The 19,017-nt window shown below is 44.8% G+C and overlaps 1 protein-coding gene across 1 annotated transcript in view; it reads right to left on the bottom strand.

The window, feature by feature from the left end:
• XYLT1 (xylosyltransferase 1) overlaps window positions 1-19,017 on the bottom strand; it is a 306,713-nt gene that overhangs the window by 89,055 nt on the left and 198,641 nt on the right. The gene's annotated exons all lie outside the window — the stretch shown is intronic.

Genomic DNA, 19,017 nt, shown 5'->3' with positions numbered 1-19,017 from the left:
GGCACAGTTCCGGGCCTGTCAGTGGACACAACAGAGTCCTTTCCCGAATGCTGCTTAGGCTAGTGGGATAGAAAGCCACTAAAAAAGTAAGCAAATAGAGAATACGACTGCAAACAGTGACATAGGTTATGAAGAAAAAAATTTAAGCATGTTCAGGGTGGGGTGTATTTGGCTATGGTGGCCAAATGTGGTCTGATGTGAAGTGGATACACTTGAACAAGCTTGAATGAGTGAACTGAGGGAGTGAGTCATGCAATTATCATGGATGGAGGAGGATTCTGGGCAGCTGGCATAGCAAGTGCAAAGGTCCTGGGGCCTCCACCTCAATAGTGTGTAAAATGGTCCAAAATAGGAGTCGACCCAAAGGTCTTAGTAATACTTGTTGATACAGAACATTGTCTATAATATATTAAGCAAAAGAGAAGTCCTACAATGCAATCCATAACAATCTAAAAGACATGGACCCAAATATTAACAGAGGGTCAGATGGTGGCATGACAGTTTTCATTTCTTCTTTACACTTTGCTGTGTTAACTGCATTTTGTAAAATGGATTACTTTTATAATAGAACCTAACAATAAAGGTGATACTTATTGCTAGTTCTAATACTAACTGTTTACTGAGTGCCTACTATGTGTAAAACAATTTCTGTGCATGACTTTTTTACTTCTATCCAAACCACTATGAGAAAAGAGTTATTACCTTCCTCTTATACAACTGAGGAAGCTGGAGCTCAGAGACATCCCAGTTAGGAGTTGGCTGAGCTGGGAATGGAGCTAGTCTGTGATGCCAGAGCCCTATCATTGCCACTATGCTCGATCAAATTGTCCCCATTTCCAAAAGACAAAAATCTGTTCCTAGAAGCCTGTCAGTTGACTTTTTTCCAGCTGCAGGACACATAACAATGACGTGTGGTCAGAGCTATGTGTGTCTTTACAGACTGAAACCCAAACACTGCCTGGCTCCTAAAAAAAAGCTATGAATTTAACAATGTAATCAGATTCCTGTGGCACAAAACAGAAAATAGGTGGAAGAATCAGAGTGATTAGAGGCAGCGGGGAAAGCTGACTTCAGACAAATGTTAAAAAGCCAGGGCTGTAGGGAAGCATATCAAGTATATTTTTGTGATGCAGGTGTGGGGGCCAAGGACAGGGACTCAAGGAGGGCTGTGCCACCTCAGGCTTGTCACCCACCCAAGCTCTGTGTGTCTCTTTATCATCATGGGTCAAATCAGGACGATGTACACCTTGGGCTCTAAAAAGATGGTGAAGATGAAGGTACCTGGCAAGGGTCAATGGGTTGTGCAGATGTCGTGATGTTAGCAATGATCATGCTTGTGGTACCTTGTAGGAATGTGATCTGGGAGGAGGAAGTAAGCTGCAGGGGTTAGGAGTGTGGCCTCTGGTCAGGCAGATCTGCATGACCTTGGACCAGTTAAGCCACCTTTCTAAGTTTCGGTTCTCTCATCTGTAAAATGGGTATGTTATCATCAGAGCCTGTCTCTCGCGAATGCTCATGTCCATTAGAAGAGCTATCATCACCATCAGTGTTACCGTCATCACTCTATTTGGCTGTTCGTCCCCAAGGATCAGGATCAAGTCAGGTGTACCCAGCGGGCCCAGCTCTAGCGTCCTACCCCAAGGCGGCACAGTCCCCCAGGGCTGGGTACACCCCAGAGCCCACTGCTTGCAAATAAACATCCACACCCTGGATCTCCCTCTGCAGCATCCCCCTCTGAAAACAATGACTAAATAACAAATGCAAAACGAAGGAGCCTCTTGACTGGAATAGTTATTCCACCAACAAAGCCCTCGATTCTACTTATACTCTGAAAGGGCCTCTTCCGGCTACTGCAAGGGGAGCTTTCTGACTTGGTTCCAAATAAGAGGGGTGGTTGGGTCTTGGAGACCCGTGGAGACAAGGCTGTGTGCAAACGGGGCTTGGGTCAGGAGTGGGCCCAGCTCCCTGCCGCCAGCGAGGCACGGGCTCTGCGGCTCAGAACTGGGTCCAGCTCTGCCTCTAAACCACGGGGACTTTGGAAAGACACCTCTCTGGTTGTCACTTCTTCTTCTATAAACTGAGTTAGTCACAGGTAGTTCTATTTTTAATTTGTCGAGGAGCCTCCATACTGTTTTTCCATTGAGGCTACACCGTTTTGCGTTCCCACCAGGATGAACGTTGAGGACATGCGCTGAGCGGAATAAATCAGTCCCAGAAAGACAAATCCTGCGTGATCCCACTCATATGAGCTATCTTACGTGGTCTAATTCATAGACTCGAAGAGCGGAAAGATGGTGGCTAGGGGCTGAAGGGTTGGGGAGGTGAGGAGTTATCATCAACGGGCAAAAAGTTTCAGGCGAAAGGCAGATGAACGAGCTCTAGAGAACCTGAGTACAGCACTGCATCTGTAGCCAACAGTGCTGTATTGTGCACTTAAAACCGTGCTAAGGGGCTTCCCTGGTGGCACAGTGGTTGAGAGTCTGCCTGCCAATGCAGGGAACACGGGTTCGAGCCCTGGTCCGGGAAGATCCCACATGCCGCGGAGCAACTAAGCCCGTGAGCTACAACTACTGAGCCTGCGCTCCGCAACAAGAGAGGCCGCGATAGTGAGAGGCCCGCGCACCGCGATGAGGAGTGGCCCCCACTTGCCACAACTAGAGAAAGCCCTCGCACAGAAACAAAGACCCAACACAGCCAAAAATAAATAAATTAATTAATTAAAAAAAAAAAACAAACAAACAAAAAAACCGTGCTAAGAGGGTAGAGCTCATGCTAAGTGTTCTTCCAAAATACAGTAGCATTTTTTAAAAAATAAGGAGGGATGAGCCATCCATCCCTGGCCCTGCTGGCAGTGGGGTGATTCGTGCTTGTGGATGGGGCACCTTTGCCCACCAGGCACACCGCACGCAGTGGGGTTCACGTCATCGGAGGAGAAAGCCTGACAGGCTCTAGGTTATTCGTCAGACTTGGGCCGAGGGGCCTTTCTCTCACTGGGAAATTTCAATGCAGTTTTGGTGATTAGAACTTGCGAGAAGCCCCTGCTCTCAGGGGTTTAGAACAGGCTTCACTGGGCAGCACACCAAGGGCCACAAGTCTGGGTCCAAATCCTGCTTCTGCTGTGAATCAGCCGTGGGGCCCTAGGCGAGTCATTTCCCTTACTTGGTCCTGAAGACTCTTCTAGAAAAATAATGATGTCTGAGGCATATTGAGCCCTAAGCACAATGCACACATGATTTCATTACTTAATTTTCCTAAGGCCTACGAGGCAGGCACCGTGATTATCACTCCCATCTCACCATGGAGGATTCTGAGGCTGAGAGGCCCTGAGGAACTGATGAGTTACCCTCTCTGCAGAGTGTCGGCTCAGAGACAAACCCATGCTTTATTCTAGCAGGTGAGCAGATAACATTCCCATAGGCTGGGAGTCTGGCCCGATCACGGAGCTAGCATCACTGAATAGAAAAGTGTCCTCCCTTGAGACAGGGTTGGTTTTTGGTAATTCACTTCGTTTCTTCCTCCCTCCCTCCCCTTTTCAGGTTTATTGAGGTATAATTTATTATTATTGAGGTATAATTGACACGTAAAGTTGTAAGATAATTCAAGTTGTGTGTTGGGGTGATCTGATACACTACACGCTGTGAAATGATTCTCCCCATCTAGTGAGTTAGCACATCCGCCACCTCACTTATTTGTTTGTTTACTATGTACTTTGGGGGTGAGAACGTTTAAGTTCTGCTCTCTCAGCAAACTTCAATTGTACAACACAGCGCTATCAGCTATGGTCACCATGATACAGTCACATTAGATCCTCAGACCTTATTCATCTTATTGCTGAGAGTTTGTATCCTTTGCCAACCTCTCCTCTTTCCTCCACCCCCCCAGCCCCTGGTGACCATTTCTCTTCTCTCTGTTTCCAAAAGTCTAACTTTTTTTTAGACGTCCACATATAAGTGATGTCACAGTGTTCGTCTCTCTCTGGCTTATGTCACTTAGCATCATGTCCTCAAGTTCCATCCATGTTGTCGCAATGGCAGGGTTTCCTTCTCTCTCGAGGCTGAGTGATACTCCCTTGTATATACCACATCAGGTGGGCTTTCTTGATAGCTGGCAGTTCCTCATGAGCCAAGGCCAAGGTTTCATCTCTCCTAGCATGCCATCCCCATCACCTACGCCCCCGCCCCTGCCAGCTCAGGGGGGAGGCCCTCAGAGAATGAATGATTTGGACTGATGGATTAAGCCGGACAGCTCCGTCCACGTTCAGGGCCCAGGGGGCTGAAGTGGAAGCCTCAGGCCCGAGCTGTTGCATGGGACGGTCTCCGCTCATGTGAACTGGCTGAGGGCTGGGCCCCGCTCTTCCTCGTTCAGGAGCCCCAAACCTCCCTGGGAGAAGCCGGGCAAGTGCCTGGTCATGTCTCTGACATCAGGGCTGCTGCTTTGACTCCTGTGGTCATGTTACCTCCAACCTGACCTGATGGGAAGTGAGGGGAGGAGATACTAAGCAGGGATCGCGGAGTCGGGAGAGGGGAACTGAGGGAGCAAGTCCAAGGATAAAGCTGGCCAGGCCACACCCTTCGGGGCTCAGGAGAAATGACCCTTTCTCTGCCAAGCCATCCCTGACCCCCTCCCCCATCCCTTCCTTGCACCACCCTCCCACAGGCCCTCCAAGCATCCTGAATTTCTTCTTTTTTAAAAAAAACGGTGGTAAAATACACATAACATAAAGTTTACCTTTTTAATCATTTTTGAGCGTACAGTTCAGTAGTGTTAAGTACCTTCACATTGCCGTGCAACCGTCACCACCAACCTTTTCGTCTTGCAAAACTGAAGCTCTATACCCATTAAACACTAACTCCCATTCCCCTCCCCCAGCCCCCGGCACCCAGTATTCTACTCCTGTCTCTATGAATTTGACTCCTCTAGGTGCTCATGTAAGTGGAATCATATAATATTTGTTCTTTTTTGCAACTGGCTTCTTTCATGTAGCACAATGTTGTAGCATGTGGCAGAATTTCCTTCCTTTTTAAAGCTGAATGATATTCCACTGTGTGTATGTACCACATTTTGTTTATCTATTCATCTGTCAGTGGACAGCCGGGTTGCTTCCAACTTTTGGCTCTTGTGAATAAAGCTGCTATGAACATAGGTGTTCAGATATCTCTTTGAGACCCTGCTTTCAACTCTTTTGGGTATATACCCAGAAGTGGAATTGCTGGATCACATGGTAACTTTATTTTTATTAAGTTATTTTTTGAGGAACCCATCCTGCACTGCTGAACTCAGCCATCCCATGTAGGGGCTCAGCCTGGGTCTGCATCCTGAACCCACCACTTACTCACAGGTCATTTGGCTGCTGTGTGCCTTTGTTTCCTCATCTGTCAAACAGTGCTCGCCTCCAAGGGATGCTGTAAGGACTAAAAGCTATAACTCAGGCAAAATATGGTCATGCAGCTCGACAGTGGAGAAGCCAGCTGTTGAGCCCATGTGGGGTGACTCTGGAACCCTTGCCCAATGCAGTGAAACTTGTAATTGTTCACACAGCTGGGGGGGGGGGAGGGGCAGGACCTGACCATGAGGACTTCAGAGCTGGTGTTCTTCCCAAGGGAAGATTTACATGGCCCACACACAGGACATCAAATGGCACTAAGTCAGAGGGGTGGGAAAGTGATTCCCTTTTCAATTCTCATCCAGCCTTTCTGATTAGCCAGCCCACCAAGGGAGTCTCAGATCAATGCAAACATTTCCTCAACAGCAAGGGGACTGAACTTCCTCTCCCAGCAAGGGGAGATCTGCCCACAGTATTGGTGTCTCTGGCAGAAAAGAGAAGTAACTACGGGCACTGAAGACCACTGTTGTGATTTCACCAATTCATTTGCATGGTGGCTGTCTCTGGCAAGGGAGAGAGAGATCTCCACTTCTGGCAGTGATGCAAAATGACTTTCAAAACACAATTGACTTACGTAAAGATGAAAGTGAGTCTACTGCAATGAAAACATTATGCAAATAATAGGGCATAATGGCAAATAGGGATCTGGCAAAATCTTGAAGGTGAGAGAGTGTGAAGGAAGCTTGGAGAATATTAATTAGACTCCACAAACTTGCTTTCCAACTAGGATGCGCTGAGTTTGCTAAACAAATGAGGGCAGGTGAAGGCCAGGTACAGACTGATGCCCAAGCAGCCTCGTATTACATGGAAGGACTTGTAGGTCCAGATAACATTTGCTTTCCAGGCTTCAGGGGCCCAGGAGGGTTTCGTTGGGAGTTTTCTGGAGTAGCCACTGGGAGACCACCTTCCTGCCACAGAGAAAGAGAGACAGACAGACAGACAGAGAGACAGACACAGGGGTCTGCTGAGAAACACTGTCCTTTTGACTTGCACTCCAATATGTTGAGCATTTAATATTTATAAAGTTTTTTGCACAGACTTCTTACCTCTCATAGCAATGCTGCATATGGAAATTATCCCCATTTATGGATAATTGGCCCAGGCTCAGAGAGGGTGAGGAACTCACCCAAGGTCACAGAGCCAGGAGGTGGGGAAGAGATTAAGAAACAGAAACAAACTGACCTGACTTTAGATACCATGCTCCATGCATGCTCCTAGCGAGAATCTGGGCATCTCTGTCTCCACTCAGGCTCCCACTGCCAGGCTCATCTGGACCCAAAGCATCAGATTCCCTGGATGGCTTCTAAACCACTGTCTACTTTAGAATGGGGTTTTGCAGTCTGGGCATGATTGATATTTGGTACCAGATAATTCTTTGCTGTGGGAGATGAGCGCCGTCCTATGCATTGTAAGACGTTTAAGTCGCATCCCTGGCCTTTACTCACTAGATACCAGCAGTATCCTCCCACTTGTGAAAAAGCAAAAATGTCTCCATTCATTGACAAATGTCCCCTGGGAGGAGGGGCAAAATCACTCTTGGTGGAAAGCACTGCTCTGGAACAGAAGTTTTCAAAATGTGGTCTCTGGTCCACGCATCAGCGTCATCTGGGATCTTGCTAGAAAGGCAGGATCTCAGGCCCTACCCCACTCCTTGTGAATCAGAAACTCTGGGGTGGGGACCAGCAGTCTGTGTTTTAACAAGCCCTCCAGGTGATTCTCATGCCAGGTGACGCTTGAAACCACTGGCCCAGGCTCGTGATGCTCACCTCTGCCCATTAGAATGACCTGAACGTCGTAAAAGAACAAAACAAAAAGCAAAACCCACGCCTTGGTCCCACCCCAAGAAATAGTAATTTAATTACTTTGGTGGGTGCCAGTATTGGCAAGTTTTTAAAGCTCCCCAAGTGATCCAACATGCAGTTGGGGTTGAGGACCACATTTTGTACCTTCTTTTCCTTTCAACCTCCTCTTAAAACCTGCGTCTCTCAAGGTGCAAAGCGTTTTACCCAGATACATCTCTGGGTGCCACCTCACATGCTCACAGCCTCCCGCTCCGCTGGAGACCCAAGGCTGTCTCACTCATTATTTTTCTCCCGCTCTGAGAAATGTCTCCCTCCACTCCTGATCAAGCACTCAGGAAATTTTCCTGCTCACTGATTTTTTTTTTTCCCCCCATTCAAGTCTGGAGTTATTAAACCACAGCCCATGGCTGAACCGTCTTATTGATTTTATTGTCAAGAGCCCTGGGATATTCTAATGACGTACTGCTCAATAAATGGAAACCAGTGGGATAAATATTGATGGCATATGGTGCATTTCGCCGCAATTCACTGGGTCCCAGTCACTTTGCCGGTTACCCAGCAAAAGCACTGTGCTGAGGCCAGCAAGCTCTTGTCCATCCTGCTGATGTTACTTTTCCCACACAACAAGGATGAAAGTGCTATTATGACAAACAGCTACTACTGTGTGCCAGGCCCGGGCAGAGTGTTTTTAAGCAGATATTATCTCATTTACTTCTTACAGCAGACCTATGAGGGAGGTATTCTAATTATACCCATTTTACAGATAAGGAAGTCAAGACTCAGAGTGGTTACGTGACCTGGGGCCCGCTAATACACTGTGGAATTGGGATTCAAATCTCCATTTGTCAGCCACTAAAATGAGGGCTTTTAACCCCTGCTATGGTGTGAATGTTTGTGTGTCCCCCAGAATCATATGTTGAAAACCTAATCCCCAAGGTGATGGTACTGGGAGGTGGGGCCTTTGGGAGGTGATTCAGTCATGAGGGTGCAGCCCTCATGAATGAGGTTAGTGCCCTTATAATAGAGACCCCAGAGAGCTCCCTTATCCTTCTGCCAAGTGAGGACACAGGGAGAAGACAGTGCTCTATGAACCAGAAGCAAGTCCTCGCCAGACACCAGATCTGCTGGACTTTCTAGCTCCCAGAACCATGAGAAATAAATTTCTGTTGTTTATAAGCCACTCAAGTCTGTGGTATTTTGTTATAGTAGCCCAAATGGACTAAGGCATGCCCTAAGCTAAACCATGCAAGGAAAGAACAGCTTCTGTTGTTATCTGAGTAACCTTTCAGACGGTTTTGGTACAGATTAATATTTCACACATTTCCCCCCCTTCTCAAGCAGTGTTTCTCAACAGGGACCACCGACATTTGGGGAGAGATAATAATTCTTTGTTGGGTTGGGCTGTCTCATGCCTTACAGGACATTTAATATCCCTAGTCCCCCAAACAGCCTCTTCCCCTTTACATTTCCCAGAGTCCCCTATAGCGAATCAATACAGTTGTTGCTTGAGAACCACTCATCTTACTGGGAGGCAGAAGGTTCCCTGCCAAGATGGCCTACTTCACTTTTGGCAACATGGGCAGTCACTCTGGAAAGGCAGCATGGCAAGTGGAAAGAAGTTTGGCTTTGCAATCAGAGAGATTAGGCTTCCAACCACAGCTCTTCACTCCCTAACTCTGTGAGTTTGGGCAAGTTATATCACCTCTAAGCTTCTAGTCCATCATCAGTACAAAAAGGGTAAAATATTGACTCCTGTTTCATAGGGAGGGACCCATGGAATCATGTGATCAGAAAAGTGCCTAGTACAGAGCGGTGGTTCTTAACCTGGGCTATTTTGTCCATGCCACCACCCATCTCCTAGGTATTCTTTCTGAATTCCCGATCCACAGAATCAATGTGCATAAAAAATGAAGTGTTCTGTGCCATTACATTTGGGGTGGTTTTTTTCACTCAGCAGTAGTAACTGGAACAGGCACCTATGACATGCCAGGCAGGCAGTGTTCTAGGTGTAACAGAGCAAAGCACATGCCACCGAGAGCCTGGGCTTCTGAAGAGCAGACCTTCCCAAAGGGAAGACAGACAATAAACACATACACATAAATATTTCCTAGATCATTTCCATGATATGAAGAAAATTAAATGGTGGCTGTCATTACAATTACTTTACATAACGACATGCAAGGAACTACATTCTATTTCTCTTCTCCCCTTTCCAGCTCACTTCCCACTGTACTCACCCAGTTTCCCTTTCCGGGAAGCTGTGACGTAATGTCATCAAACCCCTGTTTCTGTTCCTAACTGTTCTGTTCCTTTTTCAAAGATACGACTTGCTATGAACGGAATTGTGTCACTCACCCAAATTCCTATGTTGAAGGCCTAACTCCCATGTGATTGTGTTGGAGATGGGCCTTTTAGGAGGTGATGAAGGTTAGATGAGGTCATAAGGGAAGAGCCCTGATCCGATGGGATGAGGGCCCTTATAAGAACAGACATCAGAGACCTTGCTCTCTCTCTCTCTGCCACGTGAGGGCACAGGGAGAAGGCAGCCTGACAGCCAGGAAGAGAGCTCTCACCAGAACCCAACCAGCTGGCACCCTGATCTCAGACTTCCAGGCTCCAAAACTGTGATAAGTAAGTGTCTGTTGTTATGTGGTATTTTGTTATGACAGCCTGAGCAGACTAATATATTAGTCGGAGCTCAAGGGATGCACTCCTTGGAGTAAGATCTACAGGTTGCGTAAGAAGTTAACTAGGTAAAAGGGGAGAGCGGAGAGTGTCCCCAGGCAGAGGGAACAGCATATGCAAAGGCCCTGGGGTGAGAGAGAGCATGGTAAATGAGGGGACATGCAGGAGGGCCAGTGTGGCTGGAGCACAGAGGCCATGACAGAGCACAGGGTGAGATGGGGATGGAAAGAAAGCAGGGGCCCCATGCAGGGTCTTGGGCACCATTTTAAGGGCTGCAGTGGAAGAGAGTGACAAACCATCACAACGGGCTTGCTAAGGGTGGCTGAGGAGTGGACTGCAGGTGGAACCACAGGTGGGCTGCTGTGAGAAGCCTGGCTTCAGGGTGCAGAGTGGAGCTTGGGCCCTCCCGCAGGCTGCAGCTTGAGGTGTCAAGTTCACCTGCTCCCTCCCTGCCTTCTGAGCCTGAGCTGCCGTTCACAGGTTCTCCTAAGAGCCTTCCCATCGCCTGACACTTTCATCTCTGTCCTCCTTTCACCTCTCCTGAAGGTCCTCGAAGGCTCCATAAATCCTGCCCTGGAAAAACACAGGGATTCATCTATTTTTATTACAAATGGAGCCACTGGAGGAGGGAACAACACTTATTTACTTCTCAGGAAAGGGTTTGAGAAAATAACAGGTTTATTTTCTCCAACTCTCCAAGGACTAGAAGAGTAACACACTAAAGTAACAGTACATTAATTAATGCCAAATTGGTTGGAATTTTCCTAATAAAAATCCTTATAGTAATCACATTAAGGGCCATTAACACTGCCTCCTGATCCTACACCATAAATACGTCCTGCAGGTGCCTTCTATTTAAACAGGGATGTTTCCTCCAATTGTTACCCATTTGTCACGTTAATGCTGTCCCATCACGGAACGCAGATGGGAGTAATGACCTAGGCTCACGTTTGTGCAGCGTTTACTCTGTGCTGGTCACTCGGCCATTTAGTCCTTGCAGCAAACTTAGGAGATGAGTGCCACTGTCATCCCCATTTTCCAGATGAGGAAACTGAGCCACAGAGGGGATCTGCCCAGGGCCAAACAGCTAGGAAATAATGGAGCTGGGCTTTGAATCTAGGCGACCTGATTGCAGAAACCTCAGCCATCCTGCCTCTGAGAAATAAGTACCCGTGGGAGCCTCTTGACTACCCCCAGTGCTAACAGGCTGTCCAGTTGATTTCAACAGCAGTGACAGACACAGTCAATCCAATACAACATTAGGCTTTGCTCCTACTGGGCAGGGATTACATTTTTCTTTGCTTCTGCCTCCCCGGGGCCCAGCCCAATGTCCAGTGACAATGCCACAAGCACCTGGGACACACTGAATACATTCCCATTGACGGAAGAAATAGATGTCAAAATACACGTGCAAGAGGGCTCATGGCAATGAGTAACACAGCATCTCAGGTGCACTTGGGATCATGATAGGTCCATTTCCCTGCACTGGTGAGACTAGGACACGGGGACAGATGCCCAGACTGGAGATCACGGCACTTGGGAGCTGCAGTTACAGGATTAAACCAAGAAGGAGCCCATCTAGCTTTGCCAGCTCTGGGTGGTTTCTTTGGTGTCTCTGTCTATGTAGATAATATATACTTACTATAGGAAATTCAAGCATACAGAACAATATGAAGGAAGGAAAAAAAAAGAAAAAAACTCAAATAGTAGAGCATCCAGATATCACTATTGTTAACATTTTGGTGAACGTTTTCCAAATATTTTTATGCACACACATTACATATCCTTATGTACATTCTGCTTTGTCATATGCGTTCTCTTTTCAACAATATGCTCTTGACATCTTCTCCATGTCAGTGAGCACAGATGTGCTTCCTTTCCTTCCTTCACAAATATTCACTGAGCACCTACCATGCGCAATGTCCCCGCCAGGAGCTGGGGATGTTCAGAAGAATGAAACAGATACTGAATTTGTCTTCAAGGAGCTTACAGTCCATAGCGGGGTGGGTGAAGGGAAGGACAAACATATTTTACAAAAGATGTTTAATGCAATGAAGAAAAGGTGCAGAGTACCAGGAGGAGGAAGACGGGGTGGGGGGATCAATGCAGACCAGGTCTTCAGACTTTTCTGAAGAAGCAACAGTGAAGCCCAGATCTGAAACATGAGGAGGTGGGAGCCAGGTAAAGAGGGTGTCTTTTCAGGCAAAAGAAAGGCCGTGAGTCAAGGTCTCAAAGAGGTAAAAACGGTACTTTGCAGAATTTTTTAAAGGGGTGGGGGTCTCCGTTTGGTTTTTCACAATCCTTTCCTGTGTTTTTAAATTTTTTTATTTTTTTTTTATTTTTAACATTTTTATTGGAGTATAATTGCTTTACAATGGTGTGTTAGTTTCTGCTGTATAACAAAGTGAATCAGCTATCTTTCCTGTGTTTTTGAAATTTCTCTAGTGTAATGACAAAAAGCATAGTGAAAACATAGTGAAGGGTCTGTCAGTTCTTTCTTGAATGCCTCCAAAGATGCGCACCTCAGTGCCTTATACAGCAGCCAGCCACGCTTGTGGACAGTGCTGAGTTGTTTTTTTCCAAAATACGCCTGCCAGAAGGTTTCATCCATTGGTCCTAATTCTGCCTTCAAAGACAGCACTGCAGCTTCTGCTGCGGACCAGCCTCTCCAGTACTTGGAAATTGTTATTATGCAATTACCCTGCCCCCGACCGAACTCCAAGTCCAGGCCAAGGGTGCACCCCCAGCTCACTTCAGTTCGCTCCTGCTGCATTTAGGGTGCCTTCGTCACGATCTTTCCTGAGAGTGAGTAGACGTCATCTTTGGCTGACATCTGCGGCACAAGTACAGCTTAAGATCACTGTAAAAATTTTTTTAAAAGTCTCCCGAGCATGTGACACCATTCATTTGATACATAATTAGAAATGCCTGTGAGTGCTATGCCCTGGGGTGGGGCAGCGCACAACAGGATGGATACAGGCACACCTCGTTTCATTGCTCTTTGCTTTATTGCACTTTGCGGATACTGTGTTTTTTACAAATGGAAGGTTGGTGGCAACCCTGTGTTGAGCAAGTCTATTGGCACCATTTTCCCAACAGCATGTGCTCACTTCGTGTCTCTGTGTCACATTTTGGTAATTCTCGCAATATTCCAAACTTTTCCATTATTGTTATATTTGTTATGGTGATTTGTGATCAGTGATCTTTGATGTTACTGCTACGGCTCATTGGAAGGCTGAGAGACTGGTTAGCATTTTTTAGCAATAAAATATTTCTTAATTAAGGCATGTACGTTGTTTTTTTGGACATAATGCTATTACATACTTAATGGGCTACAGTATAGTGTAAACATAACTTTTATATGCCCTGGGAAACCAAAAAATTCGTGTGACTCGCTTTATTACAATATTTGCTTTATTGCGGTGGTCTGGAACCAAACCCGCAATGTCTCCAAGGTATGACTGAATATCACGTATTTGAGAAATAATTATCAGATGCCTGCTACTGGGTGACACACTGAGGGGTCCGGCATGGACCAGACGGGCGCAGTCTCTCTCCTAGCGAGCCTCTAAATAAATGTGGAATGAACAAATGCTATGTCTTGTCTTTCACCACTAGAGCTTCACGGTGGGATAACCATCATTTGCCATGGTGTTTGTATTAATCAAGTCCCCTAACATGTTGGTTTGAGACTTCTTGATCAGCCTAGAAGACCAAAGAGACCCTGGTTTCTCAACCATGGCTTGGAAGCTTCATTTAAGCCAGGGGACTTCTGAGAATACCCTTTTGTAAATAAGAACCCCTATAAATGAAGTGGCAGATGAAGCTCATCTTACATGTGGACTAGACGTTAGACCAGAGAACTCTAGGGGAAAGCAGAGTTGTAGCTTTTGAGACAGGATGGGGTTAAGATGAGCCTTTGAGGAGACAAGACCCGCACTACTGCAGCTTTGGAAGGCCACTGACAGTGACAACAATTTAAATTAAATTAAATTCAGTCTGCTCCAAAAGGAAACATGTGTAATGTTAATTTCATGGGGGTACCAATGTGTAAATCTAACAGATGATGCTTAAATGAGAAAGGCAGAGAAATGACATTTGGTTAAATAATGCATCAGTGGGTAGAATTTGTTAAGACTGTCATAAAAAATATAAAAGCACAATTGAAAGTTCAGCAAGCTGTCACCCGGGCCAGGGCCCCTAAGCGTTCTCAGTACAATGTGCTTGAGAGGAGCAGTGGCAGCTTGGGCTGGAGGTGGTCTGGATGAATTGAGGGGACTCTGGCCAACGTCCCTGTTGATTTTTCTCATGTTTTTCAATTGACATATAGTTGATTTACAATGTTGTGTTAGTTTCAGGTGTATAGCAAAGTGATTCTGCTATATATTTATATACACACACATACATACATATATATATTTATATATATATTTTTCAGAGTATTTTCCCATATAGCTTATTACAAAATATTGAGTATAGTTCCCTATGCTATTCAGTAGGTCCTTCTTGTTTATCTATTTTATTTTTTTAGATTTTTTTTTAATTGAAGCATAGTGGATTTACAATGTTGTGTTAATATCTGCTGTACACTCACTTCAAGAAACAAGAAAAATCTCAAATAAACAATCTAACTTTACACTTAAAGCAATGAGAGAAAGAAGAACAAAGAAAACCAAAAGTCAGTAGAAGGAAACAAATCATAAAGATCAGAGCAGAAATAAATGAACTAGAAATGAAGAAAACAATAGCCCAGATCAGTAAGACTAAAAGTTCGTTCTTTGAGAAGATAAACAAAATTGATAAACGTTTAGCCAGGCTCATCAAGAAAAAAAGGGAGAGGATGCAACTCAGTAAAATTAGAAATGAAAAAGGAGAAATTACAACTGACACCGCAGAAATACAAAGCATCATAAGAAACTACTACAAGCAACTAGATGACAATAAAATGGACAACCTCGAAGAAATGGACAAATTCTTGGAAAGGTAAAATTTTCCAAGACTGAACCAGGAAGAATTAGAAAATATAAACAGACCTATGACAAGTAATGAAATTGAAACTGTAATTAAAAATCTTCCAACAAACAAAAGTCCAGGACCAGATGGCTGCACAGGTGAATTCGATCAAACATTTAGAGAAGAGCTAACACCTATCCTCCTCAAACTCTTCCAAAAAATTGCAGAGGGAGGAACACTCCCAAATTTATTCTACAAGGCCACCATCACCCTGATACCAAAACCAGACAAGGATATCACAAAAAATGAAAATTACAGACCAATAGCACTGATGAACATAGATGCAAAAATCCTCAACAGAATACTAGCAAACAGAGTCCCACAACACATTAAAAGGCTCATACACCATGAACAAGTGGGATTTGTCCCAGGAATGCAAGGATTCTTAAATATACCCAAATCAATCAATGTGACACAACCATATTAACAAATTAAGGAATAAAAACCATATGCTCATCTTAATAGATGCAGAAAAAGCTTCTGAAAAAATTCAACACCAATTTATGATAAAAAACTCTCTAGAAAATGGGCATAGAGGGAACCTACCTCAACATAATAAAGGCCATATATGACAAGCCCACAGCAAACATCATTCTCAGTGATGTTTTGAGAAAGTATTTCCTTTAAGATCAGGAACAAGACAAGGATGCCGACTCTCGCCACTCTTATTCAACATAGTTTTGGAAGTCCTAGCCACAGCAATCAGAGAAGAAAAAGAAATAAAAGCAATACAAATTGGAAAAGAAGAAGTAAAACTGTCACTCTTTGCAGATGACATAATACTATACATAGAAAATCCTAAAGATGCTGCCAGAAGACTACTACAGCTAATAAATGAATTTGGTAAAGTTGCAGGATACAAAATTAATGCACAGAAATCTCTTGCATTCCTATATGCTAACAACAAAAGATCAGAAAGAGAAATTAAGGGAACAATCCCATTCACCACTGCAACAAAAAGAATAAAATACCTAGGAATAAACCTACCTAAGGAGGCAAAAGACTTGTAGTCAGAAAACTATAAGACACTGGTGAAAGAAATCAAAGATGACACAAACAGATGGGGAGATATACCATGTTCTTAGATTGGAAGAATCAATATTGTGAAAATGTTTACACTACCCAAAGCAATCTACAGATTCAATGCAATCCCTGTCTAATTACCAATGGTATTCTTCACAGAATTAGAACAAAAATTTTATAATTTGTATGGAAACACAAAAGACCCCGAATAGCCAAAGCAACCTTGAGAAAAGAAAAAACAGAGCTGGAGGAATCAGACTCCCTGACTTCATACTATACTACAAAGCTACAGTAATCAAGACAATATGGTACTGGCACAAAAACAGAAATACAGATCAATGGTACAGGACAGAACTCCCAGAGATAAACCGAAGCCCTTATGGTCAACTAATCTATGACAAAGGAGGCAAGGATATAAAATGGAGAAAAGACAGTCCCTTCAATAAGTGGTGCTGGGAAAACTGGACAGCTACATGTAAAAGAATGAAATTAGAACACTCCCTAACACCATACACAGAAATAAACTCAAAATGGATTAAAGACCTAAATGTAAGACCAGACGCTATAAAACTCTTAGAAGAAAACATAGGAATAATAATCTTTGACATAAATCACAGGAAGATCTTTTTTGACCCACATCCTAGAATAATGGAAATAAAAACAAAAATAAACAAACGGGAACCTAATGAAACTTAATAGCTTTTGCACAGCAAAGGAAACCATAAACAAGACAAAAAGACAACCCTTAGAATGGGAAAAAATATTTGCAAACGAATCAACAGACAAAGGATTAATCTCCAAAATATATAAACAGTTCATGAAACTCAGTATCAAGAAAACAAACAGCCCAATCAAAAAAATGGGTGGAAGAACTAAATAGACATTTCTCCAAAGAAGACATACAGATGGCCAAGAGGCACATGAAAAGATGCTCAACATCTCTAATTATTACAGAAATGCAAATCAAAACTACAATTAGGTATCACCTCACACTGGTCAGAATGGCCATCATTAGAAAATGTACAAACAATAAATGCTGGAGAGGGTATGCAGAAAAAGGAACCCTCTTGCACTGTTGGTGGGAATGTAAATTGATACAGCCACTGTGGAGAACAGTATGGAGGTTCCTTAAAAAACTAAAAATAGAGTTACCATATGATCCAGCAATCCCATTACTGGGCATATACCCAGAGAAAACCACAGTTCAAAAAGACACATGAGGGCTTCCCTGGTGGCGCAGTGGTTGAGAATCCGCCTGCCAGTGCAGGGGACACGGGTTCGAGCCCTGGTCTGGGAGGATCCCACGTGCCGCGGAGCGACTGGGCCCGTGAGCCACAACTGCTGAGCCTGCGCGTCTGGAGCCTGTGCTCCGCAACAAGAGAGGCCGTGATAGTGAGAGGCCCGCGCACCGCAATGAGGAGTTGCCCCCGCTTGCCGTAACTGGAGAAAGCCCTCGCAGAGAAATGAGGACCCAACACAGCCAAAAATAAATAAATAAATACACAAATTTATTAAAAAAAAAAAGACACATGAGCCCCAATGTTCACTGCAGCACTATTTACAATAGCCAGGTCATGGAAGCAACCTAAATGCCCATCAACAGACGAATGGATAAAGAAGATGTGGTACATATATACAATGGAATATTACTCAGCCATAAAAATGGAATGAAATTGGGTCATTTGTAGAGACGTGGATGGACCTACAGACTGTCATACAGAGTGAAGTAAGTCAGAAAGAGAAAAACAGATATCGTATATTAACACATATATGTGGAATCTAGAAAAATGGTACAGAAGAACTGGTTTGCAAGGCAGAAATAGAGACACAGATGTAGAGAACAAACGTATGGACACCAAGGGGGGAAAGCAGGAGGGCGGGTGGGATGAACTGGGAGATTGGGATTGACATAGATACACTAATATGTATAAAATAGATAACTAATAAGAACCTGCTATATAGCAAAACAAACAAACAAAAAAAACCCAAGAAACAATGTCTATATTGAACCTGCCAGAAATAGAACACTGAGAAAAGCTCACATTTTGTTGAGCCCTTACAATATGCCAGGCAGAGTGTCAAGTGTGTTTTTGGTTTTCTGTTTGTTCTGTTGCACTTTTTCCCCATTGAATCCCCATGAAACACCGTGAGGCAGGTACCATAGGCTAATCTGATTTCAGAGACACTACCCGCTTCTGCTTTAAATGTATTGTGAACCTGTTTCGGAGGGCAGGTGAGGGAAAGAAGGTGACTGCTTCTCATGTGGAAGTTTCTGGGCACTAGACCCCGTATTAGTCAGGGCCACACAAGGCTCTGCTGCAGTAACGCGTACGCCCTCAAATCTCAGTGGCTTGACGCAACCAATGCTTATTTCTCACTCGTGTGCCACGCTGGCAGCCCCTTCCAGTGTCTATCCTCCAAGAGGCGACTTGAGGACCCACTTTGCTTCCACTGCAACTCCACCATCTCACTCAGAGTCCTCTTGCTGCACGGAGGGGTTAGGGATCAGGGTGGGGTTCACACCCGCTCTTAACTGCCAGGGTCAGGAAGTGAACCATCACTTCCACTCATGTCCCTATTAGGGAGACCCAGCCCCAGGACCCCACCCAGAAGCATGGGAGTGGGCAACAGAGAGGAGAACATGGGTCCCTGGGGAGCATTTACAGTTTATGGCACAGAAACACAGTGAGTCATGTTGTAAGCCAAGCAGGGGCAATTCTGGCCCCTCCCGGGAACATTTAGCAATTTGTCTGAAGACATTTTGAGTTATCACGACTGGGGGAGAGGGTGCTGCTTGGATCTAGTGGGTGGAGGCCAGGGATGTTGCCAGACATCCTACCATGCACAGGACAGCCCCCCAAAAGGGATTCATCAGATTCAAAATACCAAGTGCTGAGGTTGAAAAACTCTGCTTGAAACCAGTGATTTGCAAAAGATTCACTGGGCAGCTTATCAAAAATGCAGATTCCTGGGCTCCTCCCAGGAGCTCACTCTCCTGGCAGCTTTCACAGGGCCCTCTGGTGATCGCGATGATCGCTATTTGTGGACCCCACACAGGGGAACCTCGCTAGGAAAATGAGACGAGAACGCCAAGGGTGAGGGGAAGAAGCG

The sequence above is a fragment of the Balaenoptera physalus genome (genome assembly GCF_965194825.1).
Source record: "Balaenoptera physalus genome assembly, chromosome: 16".
NCBI classification, from domain to species: Eukaryota; Metazoa; Chordata; class Mammalia; order Artiodactyla; family Balaenopteridae; genus Balaenoptera; species Balaenoptera physalus.
This window is presented reverse-complemented; position numbering and strand designations above follow the sequence as displayed.